The sequence below is a fragment of the Lissotriton vulgaris genome, chromosome 5 (genome assembly GCF_964263255.1).
Source record: "Lissotriton vulgaris chromosome 5, aLisVul1.2, whole genome shotgun sequence".
Lineage (NCBI taxonomy): Eukaryota > Metazoa > Chordata > Amphibia > Caudata > Salamandridae > Lissotriton > Lissotriton vulgaris.
The window spans coordinates 1,536,158,424-1,536,181,073 of record NC_141693.1 but is presented as its reverse complement, the minus strand read 5'-3'; positions in this window follow the sequence as shown (position 1 = coordinate 1,536,181,073).

The following is a 22,650-nucleotide window of genomic DNA, read 5'->3' as shown; positions in this document are numbered from 1 at the left end:
CTAATCCATTAGGCACTAAGTCCAAGAATAGTAATCAATCTACATAATGTCGTTAACTTGTGGCTTATTGATTTGGAATAGGAAACTGACATTGGTTGGAATTCAACCAAAAACTACCCCTCCCATAATGCATCCTAATCGCAAACTGGGCAGTAGGGTATAAATACTGAAAAGTAAAAACGGACTTGTTACTACCGTGATCAAGAACAGTCATTTGTTCGAAACGCGTAGGTGAGGAAGTTTTACTTGAGATGGATTAAACAAGCTTGAAAACATCTGAGAAGAGTGCGGTGTCTTTTTGAAATTGCTCGGAATATTTACGAGTCTAGTCCTTGACTCGTCACCTGCACCAGCTGGCCGGTCGCTCCTCCTCCAGAAAGGGACGTTTGCTTTGAAATAATTGACACACGAGGAGAGAGCCCATATATATATATATATATATATATATATATATATATATATATCAAACCACGAAGTCGCTTTGGAACCCTGCCACAGTCGGAGGCGGGCCTCAGATGGGATAGCGAATCCCAATCTATCCAACCAAACACTTTCCCAGTGAAGAAAAGGAATCCGGGCCACTTTCAGGTGCAAAAGCGTGTTTATTTTCAACGGCTCTAGGAGTATATATATATATATATTCACAGAAAAAACCATAGGTTATAGTGGATATATAGTTAGGAATTTGCATTTACAAAACCTTGAAAATTCAATGAAAAAACCATTGGTTTTAGGCCATATATAGTTAGGAATTAGCATTTATAAAACCTTATTTTACTCGCATAAAACCATTGAAATTCCATATATAGTTAGAAGCGCTAACTATATATCGCGCACCCGCAATCCACTGCTGATGATGTCACATATTACATCATTCATGACATGGTCAGTGACATCACTGATGACATCACTGATGACATCTCAAATGACATCACTGATGACATCACTGATCACAACATCCAGTGATTGTATGTGTCTGTAAAGTTTAAATATGTTTTACATATTGAAGAATGAGTGGATGTATAAGTGTCTGGATGAAGAATTTAGTAGGTGCATGACTGACTGTATGAAAGAGTGATTAAATGTGTCTCACTGAGTGCATGGGTTAGTGACTAAACTGTCTTAATTTGTGCATCAGTATGTTTGTTGTTGTGTAAGCTGCTGCATGTGTTGATCAGTAGCTATAAGAGTGGCCATATGGGTTATTGATTGGTTGCCCAAGTATTTGAATGGGAGGCTGAGTGTGTGTGTGGGTGGCTGGGAGGTGCGTGACTCTGTGCATAGATGTGTAAGCAGTTGATTCACTAGGAGTATGAGTTCAAGAGTGCATGTGGAAACAGCTATATGGGCGGTTGACTGTGCATGGGTGTGTTGGTGAGTGAATGGATTTCTCATTGCTACATGTGCAAGTAAGTACGTATGTAAAACACAATACATGTGAGAGTTGACATATATAAATAACTGAACATAAGAGCCAGTGAATGTGTGAGTGGCTGTATCGATCACTGTGAGCTTGTATCAGGGATTATATAAGAGAGTAAATATGTGTTATTATATGTTTGAATAAGTAAGATGTGTATAACTGTATAGTTGAGGAAATGGAGGTGTGATTGATTCTTTGCATGACTGACTAGGTGTGTGAGTAACTCCATGGATGAGTGACAGTCTGTGAGTGTCTGTTTATACTGAGTGTATGTAAGGTTATATTAGAGTCTGAAGAGGTTCATTGTATTATCACATGAGTGATGTGATCAGTGATGACAAATGAGATGTCATCAGTGATGTCATTTGAGTTGTCATCAGTGATGTCATCAGTGATGTCATTTGAGATGTCATCAGTGATGTCATTTGAGTTGTCATCAGTGATGTCATCAGTGATGTCATTTGAGATGTCATCAGTGATGTCATCAGTGATGTCACTGACCATGTCATGAATGATGTAATATGTGACATCATCAGCAGTGGATTGCGGGTGCGCGATATATAGTTAGCGCTTCTAACTATATATGGAATTTCAATGGTTTTATGCGAGTAAAATAAGGTTTTGTAAATGCTAATTCCTAACTATATATGGCCTAAAACCAATGGTTTTTTCATTGAATTTTCAAGGTTTTGTAAATGCAAATTCCTAACTATATATCCACTATAACCTATGGTTTTTTCTGTGAATTTCATTGGTTTTTTAATAGCAAATATGAAAAGCATTAAAATGTAAAGTACGTGATAGATAAAAACATTTTCGTATTTATGCACGCTGATGTGCTTTGAACGCTGCCCCCCTCCCCTCTTTTCTCTTAGTAGTACTCTCTCTTTGCAGATAGTGAAGAGTAGTTAACGCAGGCCTTTACCCCCGTTGTAATCCGTCCTGCCTGCTTGTCTCTCCATTTGATTGATTATTATCCAAGCATTTACTGTTTTTCAATTGATTCTCTTTGGTTCATTCTCTATTTACAAACAAGCACAAAGTCGCAATACTCTGTTTAGTCTTTGCAGATCGTGAAAAATCGTGTAAAAAAATAAAAGTAATCGAGCAAAATCAGTAGGCCACTAATTGGATCTCTTTTTGACCTCGCTAAAATAGAAATATTATAAACAACCCTTCATGAGAAATACGAAAATAGTGAGATGAACTGAGCTCCACACCATGAGGGCTGCAAGACAGCTCGGCTCCGTCACCCACCCCGCCCAAAATAACGACAAACCCTATGCAAATATTAAAAATATAGACAACACACCAGCAAAGAAACAGGGTAAAACATTTTATTAAATAACTATTTACATAACGTTGGTTTATAAGATGATGTCAGTAGTGGACCGATGTGTGAATAGGTCGGAAGCAGCACAAGGCGCCAAGATCCGGATGGAAAGTCCTGGATATTGGGTGCCATAGTTCAGAGTTCTGAGTTTGAGCCTTTTTCAATGCCTGTGCTTTGTTGTTTCCCCTCCATCAAAAACAAAAAAAATATATAAAACTGTGCAAAAATACAAAAAAAAAAAAAAATGTTTACAAAAGCAGTGCTTGTAAGACTGTCTGAAGCTTATTTCCACCTACTGCAGCTTCACTATTCCAAAGTAAGTGAGGGTCGTTTGTGGACCTGACTGCATTTGAAAACAATGTTATATGGTACCTCCCTAAACCGCTTGACGGAGGCCCCCGAGGGGCGGTGTGATGGCCATGGACTCGGAGAAGACGCTTGGCTCCGACACCCTCCCCAAGTCTTATAGCACTGGTGTAGCCTGAGATCGCCCCCGACATAGGCGGCCGGCTCCCGGGGTCCGGCGGAACTTTTTGCCTTTTGATGACTCTTCAATTCTGGACCTTGTCCCACAATCCGTTTGACCTGAAGACAAGCTGTAGTGGGGCGCCCCTTTATTGTTTTAGTTGCCATTCCGCCCGCTTTTGCTACACTGTGCCTCTTCCGCCATTCAGCTGTTTACCGCCCGCTCTTGCGACTACAGTGTCTCGCTCACCATGTAGTTGAGATGCGCCCGCTCTTGCGGTGCAGCGATAGACGGCTGCCACAGGACTCTCAAAATGGCGGCCGGCTCTTCGGTTTTGGGCCTGGTCCACTAAAATGGCCCTGGGACACCTTGGAACTCGGACGCTTGTCTGCTAGGGCTTGGGTCCCATTCTCGAAAAGCGTCCCCTCAGCCGTGAAGATTCTACAAAAGTCTTGGGGGCCTCCGACTCCCGCAGGCTTCTGGTGGGGAGCGGCTGCCATGATTGCTCGTGGAATGGCCACGACGGAGCTACGAGATGGTAGTGGTCTCATGCTGACGCCAGCTTTAGTCTGAAACATCCAGAAACACTATAGACTACCAATTCGATCAGTTCCGGTAGCGCCCCAACATGAACCGGAAGAGAAGAACTTGCCCTCCCCTCTTTGACTGATGGTTCTTGTTGCCTGTCCCCTCTGTTGTCATTTAACAGAACTTTTTGGACTGCTGAAAGGGGTTGTGTTCTGAACGCTGGTTGGTGGAGACATTTAGACTATATTCTTGACCTACGTTGTCGCGTAATGCGTTTTATGACACGCCGCGTTAGCGCACCCGGAAGTGATCCGAGGCGCGGCGCGCAGCGCGTAACGTAAGCATAACAGGTCATGTGACTTGTTAATAAAACTTTTCATTGGTTCATTTTACTTTTGTTAATTTAATGATGAAAAGCTTGGTCATATGACCTAAAAATTACGCTTTTTATTTTTTTCGAACATTATTTTTTTTTCAAACATATGTTATAATATTCCAGGCTAATGTACTTTCCCGGAAAATTTACAACTGTCCTGCAAGTAAAATATATTCCTTTTTCGAGAAAAAGGGCGTTTCTTCGTTCCATGACGGAGCCGTTGAGTAAGAGAGACTCGGCCTGCTGTCTTAGTCGCCGATACGCCTGATTATCAGATTCTTATCGATCACTTTATGTTGCAGAAATGAAAAACACAACTGCCCTTGACCATTTATCTTTACTGCGTTCCTACATATTATACCTTTTATCCGTCATGTAATTGGACTGCTTTATTTCACTTGCCTTTTACTGATTCGAAAACAGTGACTAAAAGTAAAAACTTTACCAATGTAAATACTACTACCGTGTTTTGTTTTAAAAACCTTTATTGTGAAAATATCAGTATACAAATACGGGCCTATAACCACGTGGGCCGGCCACGGAGCAAACTGAAATCGTATATGATGAGGAGACATTTACACTGTAGAGGAACGTAACGAGCGGGCCATTAGGTTGCAAGAACTAAGGTGTCTAACAGTTGCGGAATCGGTGGACGTACATTTTGTAATTAAAATAAGACAGGGCCACTTACAATAACATTTTCTAGATATACATTTGCGGGCAAGGAGTTACGAGTCCCATTTATACCGGCGCCATTTTGGGCGAGGCCGGGCAGGTCCAAGATATAGTCAAAATGTCTTCACCAACAATCGGCCAGACCAGAACCCCTTTCGGCCCTTTATGCTACAAGATGGTGTCTTCCATTCAGAAAATATTGTTGGCAGCATTTTGAAAGGAAAGATAAACAGCCGTTCTCCTAGTGAGTCTCACATTGTTACATTTAGGAAGAATGTTGAAGAGTAATATGTGGAAAATCTGAAGCCATTTTTCTACAAACTCTCAATCAGCCTAAGTCATGGGCGATCTTTGTCCACACCAGGGCAATAGTGAAGCTGCAGCAGGTGCAAAGGAGCTTCAGACAGTCTTACAAGCACTGCTTTTCTAAACATTTTTTTGTATTTTTGCACAGTTTTATATATTTTTTTTTGTTTTTGATGGAGGGGAAACAACAAAAAACAGGCATTGAAAAAAGCTCAACAGTGCAGGGCGCCTTGTGCTGCTTCCGACCTATTCACACATCGGTCCACTACTGACATCACCTCATAAGCCAACGGGGCACCCCACACTGACTTTCGGCGCAGCATTGTAGGATGGCCACACCAGTGCGGCAACTTGCTGGACACCACCTCGGTGCCATCCGGATCTCGGAGCGTTCGAGTCACTGTACCGCAAGAGTGACCGGAACTCAGCTGGTCACGCCGTCTTTCGGCGCAGCATTGTAGGATGGCCACACCAGTGCGGCAACTTGCTGGACACAACCTCGGTGCCATCCGGATCTCGGCGCGTTCGACTCACTGTACCGCAAGAGTGACCGGAACTCAGCTGGACACGCCGTCTTTCGGCGCAGCATTGTAGGATGGCCACACCACTGCAGCAATTTGCTGGACACCACCTTGGGCAACAGTGAAACTGCAGCAGGCGCAAATAAGCTTCAGATAGTCTTACAAGCACAGCTCAGAACTCTCAACTATGGCACTCAATATCCAGGACTTGCCATTCGGATCTTGGCGCCTTGTGCTGGTTCCGACCTATTCACACATCGGTCCACTACTGACATCACCTCATAAGCCAACGGGGCACCCCACGCCGACTTTCGGCACAGCATTGTAGGATGGCCACACCAGTGCAGCAACTTGCTGGACACAACCTCGGTGCCATCCGGATCTCGGCGCGTTCGACTCACTGTACCGCAAGAGTGACCGGAACTCAGCTGGACACGCCGTCTTTCGGCGCAGCATTGTAGGATGGCCACACCAGTACGGCAATTTGCTTGACACCACCTCGGTGCCATCCGGATCTCAGCGCGTTGTGCTGCCTTCGGCCTATTCGCACATCGGTCCGCTACTGACGCCGCCTCACGTGCCAACGGATTTTCTACGGTTTTTGTAGCCCTATGCCGCATAACAGGTCATGTGACTTCTTTATAAAACTTTTCATTGGTTCATTTTACTTTTGGTTTCCTAAAGATGGAAGGCTTGGTCATATGACCTAAAAATAACACTTTTCATTGGTTTAGAACATTTTTTTTTCCCAAACGATGAAAGCCCCACCTTGTTTCTGGATCATTCAGACTGAAGCTGGCGTCAGCATGAGAGCACCACCATCTCGTGGCTCCGTCGTGGTCATTCCGCGAGCAATCATGGCAGCCGCTCCCCACCGGAAGCCTGCGGGAGTCGGGGGCCCCCAAGACTTTTGTACAATCTTCACGGCTGAGGGGACGCTTTTCGAGAATGGAGCCCAAGCCCTAGCAGGCAAGCGTCCGAGTTCCAAAGTGTCCCAGGGCCATTTCAGTGGACCAGGCCCAAAACCGAGGAGCCGTCCGCCATTTTAAGAGCCATTTGGCAGCCGCCTATCGCTGCACTGCAAGAGTGGGAGCAACTCAACAACATGGTGAGCGAGACGCTGTAGCCGCAAGAGCGGGCGCAACTCAGCTAGATGGCCGCCACCTGGGGAGGCCCGTTCACGCCGCCTCCCCCACGCCCCCCCCCGGGCCGCCGCACGCCAATTTTCGGAGTAGCATTGTAGGATACCAAAACCAGTGCGGCAGTTTACTGGACATCACCTGGGTGCCTGTCGTACATGTTGTGTCAGCCATGTGACACTGGACACAGACCGCTACTGACGAAGCCTCCCCCCGCACCACCCGGGACGCCCCACGCTGTTTTTCTGTGCTGCATTGTAGGATCCCTAAACCAGTGCGGCACCCAGGCAACATCACCTGGGTGCCGTCCAGAACTCTGCACGTTGTGCTGCCTTGGGACTATTCGCACAAAAGACAGCTTCTAACCATTGTTGCTTTTTGTGTTGAGAAATGTTTAAATGTTTTTAGTTTTTGTTCCGTTCGTTAAAGTTAATAGTTAATAAAGTTTTATAACCTTACTTTGTTGGAGTGTTATCTATTTTTTTAAAAACGGGTGAATGGGGCCTTGAATCGGGTTATTGTCATGTGTGGGCTTTGGAAGTGTGCTGCTGCAGGATCGGACATTTCAAACTCAAATGCACGTTCTTTTTCTTACCTTTCCGAAGCATGGAGCGCAATAGCAAGCAGAGAAAGGGTGATGCACGTGTTGAACACTGCCTGGCCTGGCAAGTTGCTGGCAGTCCCCCCCGCCCGCTCCTGAAAGAGGGCACACACACACCGCCGCCCCGAGTACTTCACAAATCTTTAAAAGACCATGCGCTTGTTCATGAGGCTTAAATGGTTTATCACCTCTTCTAGAACCCCTGCATCGACCCTCTGACGTTTCATGGAAAAATTACCATGTAACACAATACCAAGCCCTGTCAACTGAAACCCCAAGGAATCGTGGGGCATATTATCAAGGGGGTTTATCTCCGCTTTTTTGGCTTTAAAAGCCATGAAAGCGGAGATAAAATTATTTCCCTATTACCAAGCTGTCGCTAACACCAGTTAGTGACAGCTAAAAGGAGATAGCGACCATCTTGGGCCCCGCTTTGCATGTCAGTGATACTTATCACTAATGACATGCAAAGTGGCGTGCCAAGATGTTAGCGACTGGAAACAGTCCCTAACATCGCTACCTTCTATTACCAACTTTTGGAGATATTCGCGCTAAGCGCGAATATCTCCAAAATCTAACACCTGCCCTGATCAGTTCTTAGCCATGTTATCCAATGGGAGGTGGATAACATGGCTAAGAGCATTTGCTCGATAATACATGAATATCGCTGACTTTTCTGCGATAATAGCAAGGTTTATCTGCGATAAAAATCGCCGATGTACGGCGATAATTTTTGTCTCTAAACAAGTTAGAGACAAAAATTAACGCTAGTTGTTCGTAATATGCCCCCGGGTTTTTGCTTGCAGAAATCGGGAGGCGGGAGACTAGCACTGAAATCAGTAGTCACACGCCTGAATCGGGAGGATTGGCATGTCTGAATTCTCTACAGCTGGGGCCATAAACTACATCCGCAGGGTTAGGTGATAGCCTGGGACCAGCCTGGCATCTAAAATGGCTGCCGTGCACGACAAAATTGTGGCATTGGAAAAAAGGCAAGATGGCGCAGCCGCTGGAAGAGATGTATCAACATATATCAGCCTCCTCAGCCACCCTCAGGAAACATAGGGGATTAGGATACGTCTCCCGCACCCCCTTATACCTAGTAATTTAATTAACGAAGCACAAAATGGCGAATTCCCGTTTCGCTACCAGTTTGCGGCCCAGTTCGCGGCCCGTGAAGCGCTTCTACCGTGAAAAATCATTTTTTTTTTTTTTTTCCCCACGGGACCCTTTAATAACCCCAACAACATTCCTAGGGGGTCAAGAGGGGGATACCTTGCCCCCTTTCATTAAATTCCCCTTTCGTTTTCCACCTCTTCTTCAAGATGGCGGCCGCTCCGGACTGTTTAGAATGTTGACAGACACCGGAGAGCCAATCAGCTTTCTGCGCGCAAAGTTCCGATAAGCGAAAAGTAAGCGGACCGGATCGCTGCCCAGAGCGCTGTTACAGATATATATCTTGGTTTGAACGTTAATTTCTCAAAAACTACTGGAGCACATATATTGAGACCTAGCAAAGGCACATCGGGCTAACAGTCCCTACAATTTTGCCAAGTTTCGTGCAAATCCATTCAGCCGTTCGAGCTAAAAGTGAGTCCAACCGCCCTATGGAAATTAACATGGGAAAAACGCGTTTTGGGACCCCCCTTTTTTCTCGGCCCCCCCTTGACGAAACCCCCCCAAATTTTTAGGGGCTGCTCAGAAACAAAATGTGCCATTTTCCTGAAAATTTCAGCCGATTCCGTCCACAAACGCCAAAGTTATTAGACATAGAATTTTCAAAAGTCCCATAGAGAAAAAATTCTAACTATATATACCTACTGGCTATCGCCAGTAGGTAATATATCCAACCAAACACTTTCCCAGTGAAGAAAAGGAATCCGGGCCCCTTTTAGGTGCAAAAGCGTGTTTATTTTCAACGGCTCTCTCCTAGAGCCGTTGAAAATAAACACGCTTTTGCACCTGAAAGTGGCCCGGATTCCTTTTCTTCACTGGGAAAGTGTTTGGTTGGATATATATATATATATATATATATATATATATATATATATATATATATATATATATATATATATTACCTACTGGCTATCGCCAGTAGGTATATATAGTTAGAATTTTTTCCCTATGGGACTTTTGAAAATTCTATGTCTAATAACTTTGGCGTTTGTGGACGGAATCGGCTGAAATTTTCAGGAAAATGGCACATTTTGTTTCTGAGCAGCCCCTGAAAATCTGGTGGGGTTTCGTCAAGGGGGGGCTGAGAAAAAAGGGGGGTCCCAAAACGCGTTTTTCCCATTCATTTTTCCATAGGGCGGTTAGACTCACTTTTAGCTCGAACGGCTGAATGGATTTGCACGAAACTTGGCAAAATTGTAGGGACTGTTAGCCCGATGTGCCTTTGCTAGGTCTCAATATATGTGCTCCAGTAGTTTTTGAGAAATTAACGTTCAAACCAAGATATATATCTGTAACAGCGCTCTGGGCAGCGATCCGGTCCGCTTACTTTTCGCTTATCGGAACTTTGCGCGCAGAAAGCTGATTGGCTCTCCGGTGTCTGTCAACATTCTAAACAGTCCGGAGCGGACGCCATCTTGTCTCTCGGTAGGATCGAGAGAGAAGAAGAGGTGGAAAACGAAGGGGGAATTTAATGAAAGGGGGCAAGGTATCCCCCTCTTGACCCCCTAGGAATGTTGTTGGGGTTATTAAAGGGTCCCGTGGGGAAAATAAAAAAAAAATGATTTTTCACGGTAGAAGCGCGGCCGCGAACTGGTAGCGAAACGGGAATTCGCCATTTTGTGCTTCGTAAATTAAATTACTAGTTATAAGTGGGTGCGGGAGACGTATCCTAATCCCCTATGTTTCCTGAGGGTGGGTGAGGAGGCTGATATATGTTGATACATCTCTTCCAGCGGCTGTGCGTGAGCTTTTTTTTTTTTTTTGCTGCGTGACAGTCCGGAGCGGCCGCCATCTTGTCTCTCGGTAGGATCGAGAGAGAAGAAAAGGTGAAAAACTAAGGGGGAATTTAATGAAAGGGGGCAAGGTATCCCCCTCTTGACCCCCTAGGAATGTTGTTGGGGTTATTAAAGGGTCCCGTGGGGAAAATAAAAAAAAAATGATTTTTCACGGTAGAAGCGCTTCACGGGCCGCGAACTGGGCCGCAAACTGGTAGCGAAACGGGAATTCGCCATTTTGTGCTTCGTTAATTAAAGTACTAGGTATAAGGGGGTGCGGGAGACATATCCTAATCCCCTATGTTTCCTGAGGGTGGCTGAGGAGGCTGATATATGTTGATATATCTCTTCCAGCGGCTGCGCCATCTTGCCTTTTTTCGAATGCCACAATTTTGTCGTGCACGGCAGCCATTTTAGATGCCAGGCTGGTCCCAGGCTATCACCTACCCCTGCGGATGTAGTTTATGGCCCCAGCTGTAGAGAATTCAGACATGCCAATCCTCCTGATTCAGGCGTGTGAGTACTGATTTCAGTGCTAGTCTCCCGCCTCCCGATTTCTGCAAGCAAAAACCCGGGGGCATATTACGAACAACTAGCGATAATTTTTGTCTATAACTTGTTTAGAGACAAAAATTATCGCCGCACATTGGCGATTTTTATCGCAGATAAACCTTGCTATTATCGCAGAAAAGTCAGCGATATTCATGTATTATCGACCTAATGCTCTTAGCCATGTTATCCACCTCCCATTGGATAACATGGCTAAGAACTGCTCAGGGCAGGTGTTAGATTTTGGAGATATTCGCGCTTAGCGCGAATATCTCCAAAAGTTGGTAATAGAAGGTACCGATGTTAGGGACTGTTTCCAGTCGCTAACATCTTGGCACGCCACTTTGCATGTCATTAGTGATAAGTATCACTGACATGCAAAGCCGGGCCCAAGATGGTCGCTATCTCCTTTTAGGTGTCACTAACTGGTGTTAGCGACAGCTTGATAATAGGGAAATAATTTTATCTCCGCTTTCATGGTTTTTAAAGCCAAAAAAGCGGAGATAAACCCCCTTGATAATATGCCCCACGATTCCTTGGGGGTTTCAGCTGACAGGGCTTGGTATTGTGTTACATGGTAATTTTTCCATGAAACGTCAGAGGGTCGATGTAGGGGTTCTAGAAGAGGTGATAAACCATTTAAGCCTCATGAACAAGCGCATGGTCTTTTAAAGATTTGTGAAGTACTCGGGGCGGCGGTGTGTGTGTGCCCTCTTTCAGGAGCGGGCGGGGGGGCACTGCCAGCAACTTGCCAGGTCAGGTAGTGTTCAACACGTGCATCACCCTTTCTCTGCCTGCTATTGCGCTCCATGCTTCGGAAAGGTAAGAAAAAGAACGTGCATTTGAGTTTGAAATGTCCGATCCTGCAGCAGCACACTTCCAAAGCCCACACATGACAATAACCCGATTCAAGGCCCCATTCACCCGTTTTTCAAAAAATAGATAACACTCCAACAAATTAAGGTTATAAAACTTTATTAACTTTTAACGATAATGAACAGAACAAAAACTAAAAACATTTAAACATTTATTAACACAAAAAGCAACAATGGTTAGAAGCTGTCTTTTGTGCGAATAGTCCCAAGGCAGCACAACGTGCAGAGTTCTGGACGGCACCCAGGTGATGTCGCCTGGGTGCCGCACTGGTTTAGGGATCCTACAATGCTGCTCCGAAAATTGGCGTGGGGCGTCCCGGGTGGGGCGGGGGGAGGCCTCGTCAGTAGCGGTCTGTTGTGCGAATAGTCCCAAGGCAGCACAACGTGCAGAGTTCTGGACGGCACCCAGGTGATGTCGCCTGGGTGCCGCACTGGTTTAGGGATCCTACAATGCAGCACAGAAAAACAGCGTGGGGCGTCCCGGGTGGTGCGGGGGGAGGCCTCGTCAGTAGCGGTCTGTGTCCAGTGTCACATGGCTGACACAACATGTACGACAGGCACCCAGGTGATGTCCAGTAAACTGCCGCACTGGTTTTGGTATCCTACAATGCTGCTCCGAAAATTGGCGTGCGGCGGCCCGGGGGGGGGGGGGGCCCCTTAGGCGACGTGAACGGGCCTCCCCAGGTGGCGGCCATCTAGCTGAGTTGCGCTCGCTCTTGCGGCCACAGCGTCTCGCTCACCATGTTGTGGAGTTGCTCCCACTCTTGCAGTGCAGCGATAGGCGGCTGCCACATGGCTGTCAAAATGGCGGACGGCTCTTCGGTTTTGGGCCTGGTCCACTGAAATGGCCCTGGGACACCTTGGAAGTCGGACGCTTGCCTGCTAGGGCTTGGGCTCCATTCTCGAAAAGCGTCCCCTCAGCCGTGAAGATTGTATAAAAGTCTTGGGGGCCCCCGACTCCCGCAGGCTTCCGGTGGGGAGCGGCTGACATGATTGCTCGCGGAATGACCACGACGGAGCCAAGAGATGGTGGTGCTCTCATGCTGACGCCAGGTTCAGTCTGAATGATCCAGAAACAAGGTGGGGCTTTCATCGTTTGGGAAAAAAAAATGTTCTAAACCAATGAAAAGTGTTATTTTTAGGTCATATGACCAAGCCTTCCATCTTTAGCAAACCAAAAGTAAAATGAACCAATGAAAAGTTTTATAAACAAGTCACATGACCTGTTATGCGACATAGGGCTACAAAAAGCGTAGAAAATCCGTTGGCACGTGAGGCGGCGTCAGTAGCGGACCGATGTGCGAATAGGCCGAAGGCAGCACAACGCGCCGAGATCCGGATGGCACCGAGGTGGTGTCCAGCAAATTGCCGCACTGGTGTGGCCATCCTACAATGCTGCGCCGAAAGACGGCGTGTCCAGCTGAATTGCGGTCACTGTTGCGGTACAGTGACTCGAACGCGCCGAGATCCGGATGGCGCCGAGGTGGTGTCCAGCAAATTGCCGTACTGGTGTGGCCATCCTACAATGCTGCGCCGAAAGACGGCGTGTTCAGCTGAGTTCCGGTCACTCTTCCGGCACAGTGACTCGAACGCGCTGAGATCCGGATGGCACCGAGGTGGTGTCCAGCAAGTGGCTGCACTGGTGTGGCCATCCTACAATGCTGCGCCGGAAGTCGGCGTGGGGTGCCCCGTTGGCTTATGAGGTGATGTCAGTAGTGGACTGATGTGTGAATAGGTCGGAACCAGCACAAGGCGCCAAGATCCGAATGGCAAGTCCTGGATGTTGAGTGCCTCAGTTGAGATTTCTGAGCAGTGCTTGTAGAACTGTCTGAAGCTTATTTGCACCTGCTGCAGCTTCACTAGGTCCGGCGGAACTTGTTGCCTTTTCCTTTCTGCTTCTTTTCCTACAATGCGTTTCTTCTGAAGACACGACCAGGTCCCTGAATGTGTGCAGGGGGACGCTATTGAATGAATGAACGCGCCGAGATCTGGATGGCACCGAGGTGGTGTCCAGCAAATTGCCGCACTGGTGTGGCCATCCTACAATGCTGCGCCGAAAGTCGGCGTGGGGTGCCCCGTTGGTTTATGAGGTGATGTCAGTAGCGGACCGATGTGTGAATAGGTCGGAACCAGCACAAGGCGCCCTGCACTGTTGAGCCTTTTTCAATGTCTGTTTTTTGTTCTTTCCCCTCCATCAAAAACAAAACAAAAATACAAGGCGCCAAGATCCGAATGGCAAGTCCTGGATGTTGAGTGCCTCAGTTGAGAGTTCTGAGCAGTGCTTGTAAGACTGTCTGAAGCTTATTTGCACCTGCTGCAGCTTCACTAGGTCCGGCGGAACTTTTTTCCTTTTCCTTTCTGCTTCTTTTCCTACAATGCGTTTCATCTGAAGACACGACCAGGTCCCTGAATGTGTGCAGGGGGACGCTATTGATTGAATGAAAATGGCGGCTTGACACAAAGCTGACTCAAGCGTTACTGTTGGTGCTATACAGACAAAAATTGGTTTTCAGTTTGTACATTCTTCAGGTTTTTTTTTCCATCCAAGTCTGATTGAGAGTTTGTAGAAAAATGGCTTCAGATTTTCCACATACTACTCTTCAACATTCTTCCTAAATGTAACAATGTGAAACTCACTAGGAGAACGGCTGTTTCTGTTTCCTTTCAAAATGCTGCCACCAATATTTTCTGAATGGAAGACACCATCTTGTAACATAAAGGGCCGAAAGGGGTTCTGGTCTGGCCGATGGTTGGTGGAGACATTTTGACTATATCTTGGACCTGCCCGGCCTCGCCCAAAATGGCGCCGGTATAAATGGGACTCGTAACTCTTTGCCCGCAAATGTATATCTAGAAAATGTTATTGTAAGTGGCCCTGTCGTATTTTAATTACAAAATGTACGTCCACCGATTCCGCAACTGTTAGACACCTTTGTTCTTGTCACCTAATGGCCTGCTCGTTACGTTCTTCTACAGTGTAAATGTCTCCTCATCATATACGATTTGAGTTTGCTCCGTGGCCGGCCCACGTGGTTATAGGCCCGTATTTGTATACTGACATTTTCACAATAAAGGTTTTTAAAACAAAACACGGTAGTAGTATTTTCATTTGTAAAGTTTTTACTTTTAGTGACTGTTTTCGAATCAGTAAAAGGCAAGTGAAATAAAGCAGTCCAATTACATGACGGATAAAAGGTATAATATGTAGGAACGCAGTAAAGATAAATGGTCAAGGGCAGTTGTGTTTTTCATGTCTGCAACATAAAGTGATCGATAAGAATCTGATAATCAGGCGTATCGGCGACTAAGACAGCAGGCCGAATCTCTTTTACTCAACGGCTCCGTCATGGAAGGAAGAAACGCCCTTTTTCTCGAAAAAGGAATATATTTTACTTGCAAGACAGTTGTAAATTTTCCGGGAAAGTACATTAGCCTGGAATATTATAACATATGTTTGAAAAAAAAATATTGTTCGAAAATAATAAAAAGCGTAATTTTTAGGTCATATGACCAAGCTTTTCATCATTAAATTAACAAAAGTAAAATGAACCAATGAAAAGTTTTATTAACAAGTCACATGACCTGTTATGCTTACGTTACGCGCTGCGCGCCGCGCCTCGGATTACTTCCGGGTGCGCTAACGCGGCGTGTCATAAAACGCATTACGCGACAACGTAGGTCAAGAATATAGTCTAAATGTCTCCACCAACCAGCGTTCAGAACACAACCCCTTTCAGCAGTCCAAAAAGTTCTGTTAAATGACAACAGAGGGGACAGGCAACAAGAACCATCAGTCAAAGAGGGGAGGGCAAGTTCTTCTCTTCCGGGTCATGTTGGGGCGCTACCGGAACTGATCGAATTGGTAGTCTACAGTGTTTCTGGATGTTTCAGACTAAAGCTGGCGTCAGCATGAGACCACTACCATCTCGTAGCTCCGTCGTGGCCATTCCACGAGCAATCATGGCAGCCGCTCCCCACCAGAAGCCTGCGGGAGTCGGAGGCCCCCAAGACTTTTGTAGAATCTTCACGGCTGAGGGGACGCTTTTCGAGAATGGGACCCAAGCCCTAGCAGACAAGCGTCCGAGTTCCAAGGTGTCCCAGGGCCATTTTAGTGGACCAGGCCCAAAACCGAAGAGCCGGCCGCCATTTTGAGAGTCCTGTGGCAGCCGCCTATCGCTGCACCGCAAGAGCGGGCGCATCTCAACTACATGGTGAGCGAGACGCTGTAGTCGCAAGAGCGGGCGGAAAACAGCTGAATGGCGGAAGAGGCACAGTGTAGCAAAAGCGGGCGGAATGGCAACTAAAACGATAAAGGGGCGCCTCACTACAGCTTGTCTTCAGGTCAAACGGATTGTGGGACAAGGTCCAGAATTGAAGAGTCATCAAAAGGCAAAAAGTACCGCCGGACCCCGGGAGCCGGCCGCCTATGTCGGGGGCGATCTCAGGCTACACCAGTGCTATAAGACTTGGGGAGGGTGTCGGAGCCAAGCGTCTTCTCCGAGTCCATGGCCATCACAGCGCCCCTCAGGGGCCTCCGTCAAGCTGTTTAGGAAGGTAACATATCACATTGTTTTCTAATGCAGTCAGGTCCACAAACGACACTCACTTACTTTGAGAATAGTGAAGCTGCAGTAGGTGGAAATAAGCTTCAGACAGTGTTACAAGCGCTGCTCAGAACTCTTAACTATGGCACCCAACATCTAGAACTTATGCTATTTGAGAATGGTAGTGACATCGAAGCATCTCAGGGACCAAAACCATTAACGTACTTTCACGTATGAAAATCTTACTTGGGGAGGGGGCAGGAGCGAAGCGCCCCCTCCCAGTCAGCGCCACCACACCGTATGTTGAAAATCTGAAGCCATCGTTCTACAAAGTCAACCAAACTTGGATTGAAAAATCTAGAAAAATGTACAAACTGAAAACCAGTTTTGGTCTGCATAGCATCAGTAACAACGCTTGAGTCAGCTTTGTGTCAAGCCGCCATTTTGATTCAACAAAGCACAGGCATTGAAAAAGGCTGAAATTCAGAACTCTAAACTATGGCACCCAACATCCAGGAGCTTGCTATCCGGATCTTGGAGCCTTGTGCTGTTTTCGATCTATTCACACATCGGTCCACTACTGACATCATCTTATAAACCAACGTTATGTAAATAGTTTTTTAATAAAATGTTTTACCCTGTTTCTTTGCTGGTGTGTTGTCTATATTTTTAATATTTGCATAGGGTTTGTCATTATTTTGTGCGGGATGGGTGATGGAGCCGAGCTGTCTTGCAGCCCTCATGGTGTGGAGCTCAGTTCATCTCACTATTTTCGTATTTCTCAAGAAGGGTTGTTCCTAATATTTCTATTTTAGCGAGGTCAAAAAGAGATCCAATTAGTGGCCTACTGATTTTGCTCGATTACTTTTATTTTTTTACACGATTTTTCACTATCTGCAAAGACTAAACAGAGTATTGCGACTTTGTGCTTGTTTGTAAATAGAGAATGATCCAAAGAGAACCAATTCTAAAACAGTAAATGCTTGGACAACAATCAATCAAATGGAGAGACAAGGAGGTACGACGGATTACAACGGGGGTAAAGGCCTGCGTTAACTACCCTTCTGTATCTGCAAAGAGAGAGTACTACTAAGGCAAAAGAGGGGAGGGGGGGGGGGGCAGCGTTCAAAGCACATCAGCGTGCATAAATACGAAAATGTTTTTATCTATCACGTACTTGACATTTTAAAGCTTTTCATATTTGCTATTAAAAAACCAATGAAATTCACAGAAAAAACCATAGGTTATAGTGGATATATAGTTAGGAATTTGCATTTACAAAACCTTGAAAATTCAATGAAAAAACCATAGGTTATAGGCCATATATAGTTAGGAATTAGCATTTACAAAACCTTATTTTACTCGCATAAAACCATTGAAATTCCATATATAGTTAGCTAACTATAAGCGCTAACTATATATCGCGCACCCGCAATCCACTGCTGATGATGTCACATATTACATCATTCATGACATGGTCAGTGACATCACTGATGACATCACTGATGACATCTCAAATGACATCACTGATGACAACTCAAATGATATCAATGATGACATCTCAAATGACATCACTGATGACATCACTGATGACAACTCAAATGACATCACTGATGACATCTCATTTGTCATCACTGATCACATCACTCATGTGATAATACAATGAACCTCTTCAGACTCTAATATAACCTTACATACACTCAGTATAAACAGACACTCACAGACTGTCACTCATCCATGGAGTTACTCACACACCTAGTCAGTCATGCAAAGAATCAATCACACCTCCATTTCCTCAACTATACAGTTATACACATCTTACTTATTCAAACATATAATAACACATATTTACTCTCTTATATAATCCCTGATACAAGCTCACAGTGATCGATACAGCCACTCACACATTCACTGGGTCTTATGTTCAGTTATTTATATATCTCAACTCTCACATGTATTGTGTTTTACATACGTACTTACTTGCACATGTAGCAATGAGAAATCCATTCACTCACCAACACACCCATGCACAGTCAACCGCCCATATAGCTGTTTCCACATGCACTCTTGAACTCATACTCCTAGTGAATCAACTGCTTACACATCTATGCACAGAGTCACGCACCTCCCAGCCACCCACACACACACTCAGCCTCCCATTCAAATATTTGGGCAACCAATCAATAACCCATATGGCCACTCTTATAGCTACTGATCAACACATGCAGCAGCTTACACAACAACAAACATACTGATGCACGAATTAAGACAGTTTAGTCACTAACCCATGTACTCAGTGAGACACATTTAATCACTCACTCATACAGTCAGTCATGCACCTACTAAATTCTTCATCCAGACACTTATACATCCACTCATTCTTCAATATGTGAAACATATTTAAACTTTACAGACACATACAATCACTGATTGTTTTGATCAGTGATGTCACTGACCATGTCATGAATGATGTAATATGTGACATCATCAGCAGTGGATTGCGGGTGCGCGATATATAGTTAGCGCTTATAGTTAGCTAACTATATATGGAATTTCAATGGTTTTATGCGAGTAAAATAAGGTTTTGTAAATGCTAATTCCTAACTATATATGGCCTATAACCTATGGTTTTTTCATTGAATATATATATATATATATATATATATATATATATGTATATATATATATATATATATATATGTATATATATATATATTCACTGAAAAAACCATAGGTTTCAGGCCTGATATAGTGAATTAGCATTTAAAAAACCTTAGAAATTCACTGAAAAAAACATAGGTTTTAGGGGTGTTATAGTTAGCTGGACACTCGTGCGAAACCATTGAAATTCCTCCAATATAGTTAGTTGTACAAACTATATCTTGCGCAACCGCAATCCACTGCTGATGATGTCACATGACATGGTCAGTGACATCACTGATGACATCTCTAATGACATCACTGATGACATCATCCAAAGAATTTGGTTTGCTTCATTATTTAAATGTGTATTATATATATAGAGCAATTTGCATTGAAGAATGAGTGGATATATAAATATAAATATCTAGATGAAGTATTTAGTAGCAGTGTGATTGACTGTTTACTTGACTAATTTAAAGTGTCTCACTAAATATATTGGATAGTGACTAAACTGCATGAACATCTGTATCACTTTGTCAGTTGTTGTGTAAACTGCTTCTCCAGTTGGTTACCAGCTTTTTGAAAGTCTATATTAGTTATTGATTAGTTAACTGAGTATTTGCATGGGAGTGTAAATGTGTGTGTGGTTCTGTGAGGGGTGGATGACTGCCCAAAGATGTGTGAATAGTTGATTCAGTAGGTATATGAAGTTAAAACTACATGTTATAACAGTTGAGTGAATATCTTTTTTTTTTCTTGTCCTCATTTGCCGAACCCTTAAGTGTGCTAAAAGAAGCCACCAACCACCATTTTGTGCTACCTTGTCCTGCCCACCAAAACCGGTAGTGTACAGCAGACAATTGCACAAGAGCCGAGTAACAAATAAAGTGAAGTAGTGTGGCTCACTGGTTAGAGGCGGCAGACCCGAGAGCAGAGGACGGCCCGGGACCAGGGTTCGATTCCCGGCGCGGCAGGTTTCTGGACTAGGGTCAGCGGACTCGATAATTCTCTCGCCTCGGTGCCCACTCTGATCAGCGATCACACTCGGCAACTCTGGGCATTAGCTTGCCTCATCTTCACTAACGGCCCCACCAGACCGCCGGGGATGCCTGGTCTCACCCTGGAGATACCCATTAAGGGACCATCTCTCAGGGAAGCCAGGAAGGGTTTCGCAGCGGTCGAAGCGCCTTGGGACCCTACCGGTAAGTAGTGCGCTATATAAATGCCAATACATACACACACACAACAAATTGGCGGAAGAAGAAGAAAACACACACAGAGAGGGTGACCTTCAGGAAACTCCATCTAGGCATATTTCAGCCTGTTGGACTAGAAATTCGGAGAAGACCCTTGCTATAGGTCCATGGAGCAGGGAAGCTGGCATAATCATAGGACCCGGGGAAAAAAAAAAACGGAAACCTACTTCCACTGTATCAAATATTCCCAAAAACCTACTTTTTTCCTGCTGCAGGATCTGGCCAAGTCTACTTTATAAACTTCATATAGGGACAATAACCATCCTGTATATGTTGGAGGGGCTGTATCCACCCAAAATCTACAGATCTGTCTCCTTGCCATTAGAATTGCAAAAAACAGGAAGGATCTGGCATATCCTAAGATGTTTTCATCAGCCCCAAAGATAATCAAAGGGAGAGTACTGCTCAAAGTGGTGTTTAAAATAGAGGATAGGGCATCCTTCATCTCTTCCCAAAAATGACTAATGGCTGGGCACTCTTTAAACATGTGCACATCTGAGGCTCCTGCAAGATCACATTTGTTAAATTTTTTCCCTTGCTGGAATTTGGCTAGCTTTTGGGGAGACAGATATGCTCGATGTAAAGTATATAGACGGTTTCGCCTCAGCAGAGCTGGCTTCACAATTTTATACAGTAGGCTAAAGGAGTTCAGCCACCGATGCTGTCCCTGTTCACCCACATTACTACCCAAAAACACCTCCGGGAGATTGGTGTCATCATCTATCTCCTCCATGATCTTCCAGTACCAACATGCAACCTCCTCCCCCCCCCCGGCCTTGTCACCAGTACATTTTCTATATTACTATAATTTCCATTGGGGACTCCCTTGCTTGTCAATGCCTGAGCCCAACTGGTCAGCTGTATATATTTAAAGTAGATAAGCTTAGCCCAACTTTCTCCCGCAAAGCCTCCCAAGGTATCATTGAGACTCCAGCTATCAGCTCTCCCCCGTTAAAAATTCTGGCTTCCTTTATTAGACATGCCAGTCTGTCTTTAAGACACAAAGGAGTGCCTGGCGAGTCCCACATGGGTGCTAATTTGGGAAAATAGCTCATCCCTATTCGTTTCCTAATTGTGGATTCACTACTGGCCAACGATTGAAGAGTTTTTATTTAATTGTTTTTTTAATTTCTGGTCCCCAAATTTAAAAAGGAAGCCGTCAGATGGAAGATCAGCCCCTCCAAAATAGCTCGAAACATATTCCCCCTAGAGTTATCCACTGGTGTTTTTAGAAGCATTCTTGAATAGGATAGTTGGAATGCCCAAGCATAATATTGGATGTCTGGTGAAGTTAGCCCTCCTTTTTCTCTTCTTCTGCTCAGCTTTTTCCAAGCCAATCTCGTGGCTCCATTCCTCCAAATAAAAGAATTAATTTCTTGTTGACATTTAGATATTTGTTTGACATCAAAGGCCATAGGTATAGAGTTAAACAAAAAGGTGTATGTAGGCAGGATAGACATTTTGATAAGGGTTGTCCTCCCAAAGATAGATAACGGGAGATGATTCCATGCCTTTAGTTGTTTTCGACATTCCTAATGTACTCGCTCGAGATTGTGAGTGGCGATTTTACTTATGTCTTGGGTTATTCTAATGCCAAGATAGCGCATAGAGGACACTACGTCCACCTGAGTATTAAGGATATCCCAAACCATAATTTCTGTTTTCTCGGAATTTATGTTATTTCCGGAAATTTTGCCGAACTCCTCAGCCCTCCTGATCACTGAGGGAAGGGCCAGATCTTAATTTGATGTCATAATGAGGATGTCATCGGCATATAAGGCTACCCGCTTATCCCACCCTCCAAAGCTAAATGATGGTATAGTAGCCTCCTCTCTAAGAATCTGTACAAAAGGTTCAATATAGAGGTTGAAAAGGAGGGGAGAAAGCTGGCAGCCTTGCCTTGTGCCTCTTGAAATTTCAAAAGGCTCTGTTAGGGAATTATTTACATAAAGCCTTGCCGTCGGGACCTTATATATGAGTGCAATCATATGGCATACATTTTGGGGCAGATTGAATTTCTCCATGACTGCAGCCAAATAGGACCAATTGACCCTATCAAAGGCCTTAGTCGCGTCCAGCATAAAAACAGCCAAAGGCAAAGAAAAAGTGGTAGCGATATCAATCGCCCCAACCAGATCTTGCGTGAGGTCAGCTAAATGTCTGCCCTTAATAAAGCCCTTTTGGTCTTCGTGAATTAAAGAGCTTGCCACCCTCCCCAACCTAGTTGCCATAATAGCAGCAAAGATTTTATAGTCGCTGTTGAGGAGCGAGATCGGGCGATATGACCCACATTCTTTCAGATCTTTCCCTGGTTGAGGTATTAAGACCACCGTGGCATCGTTCCAAGACTTTGGAAGGTCCCTCCCCTCCAAAAGGATGTTAGTGAAAACAGAAGCCATTACCGGGGCAATCTCTTCTTTAAGGGCCCTGTAAAATTCCCCTGGTAACCCGTCAGGGCCTGCTG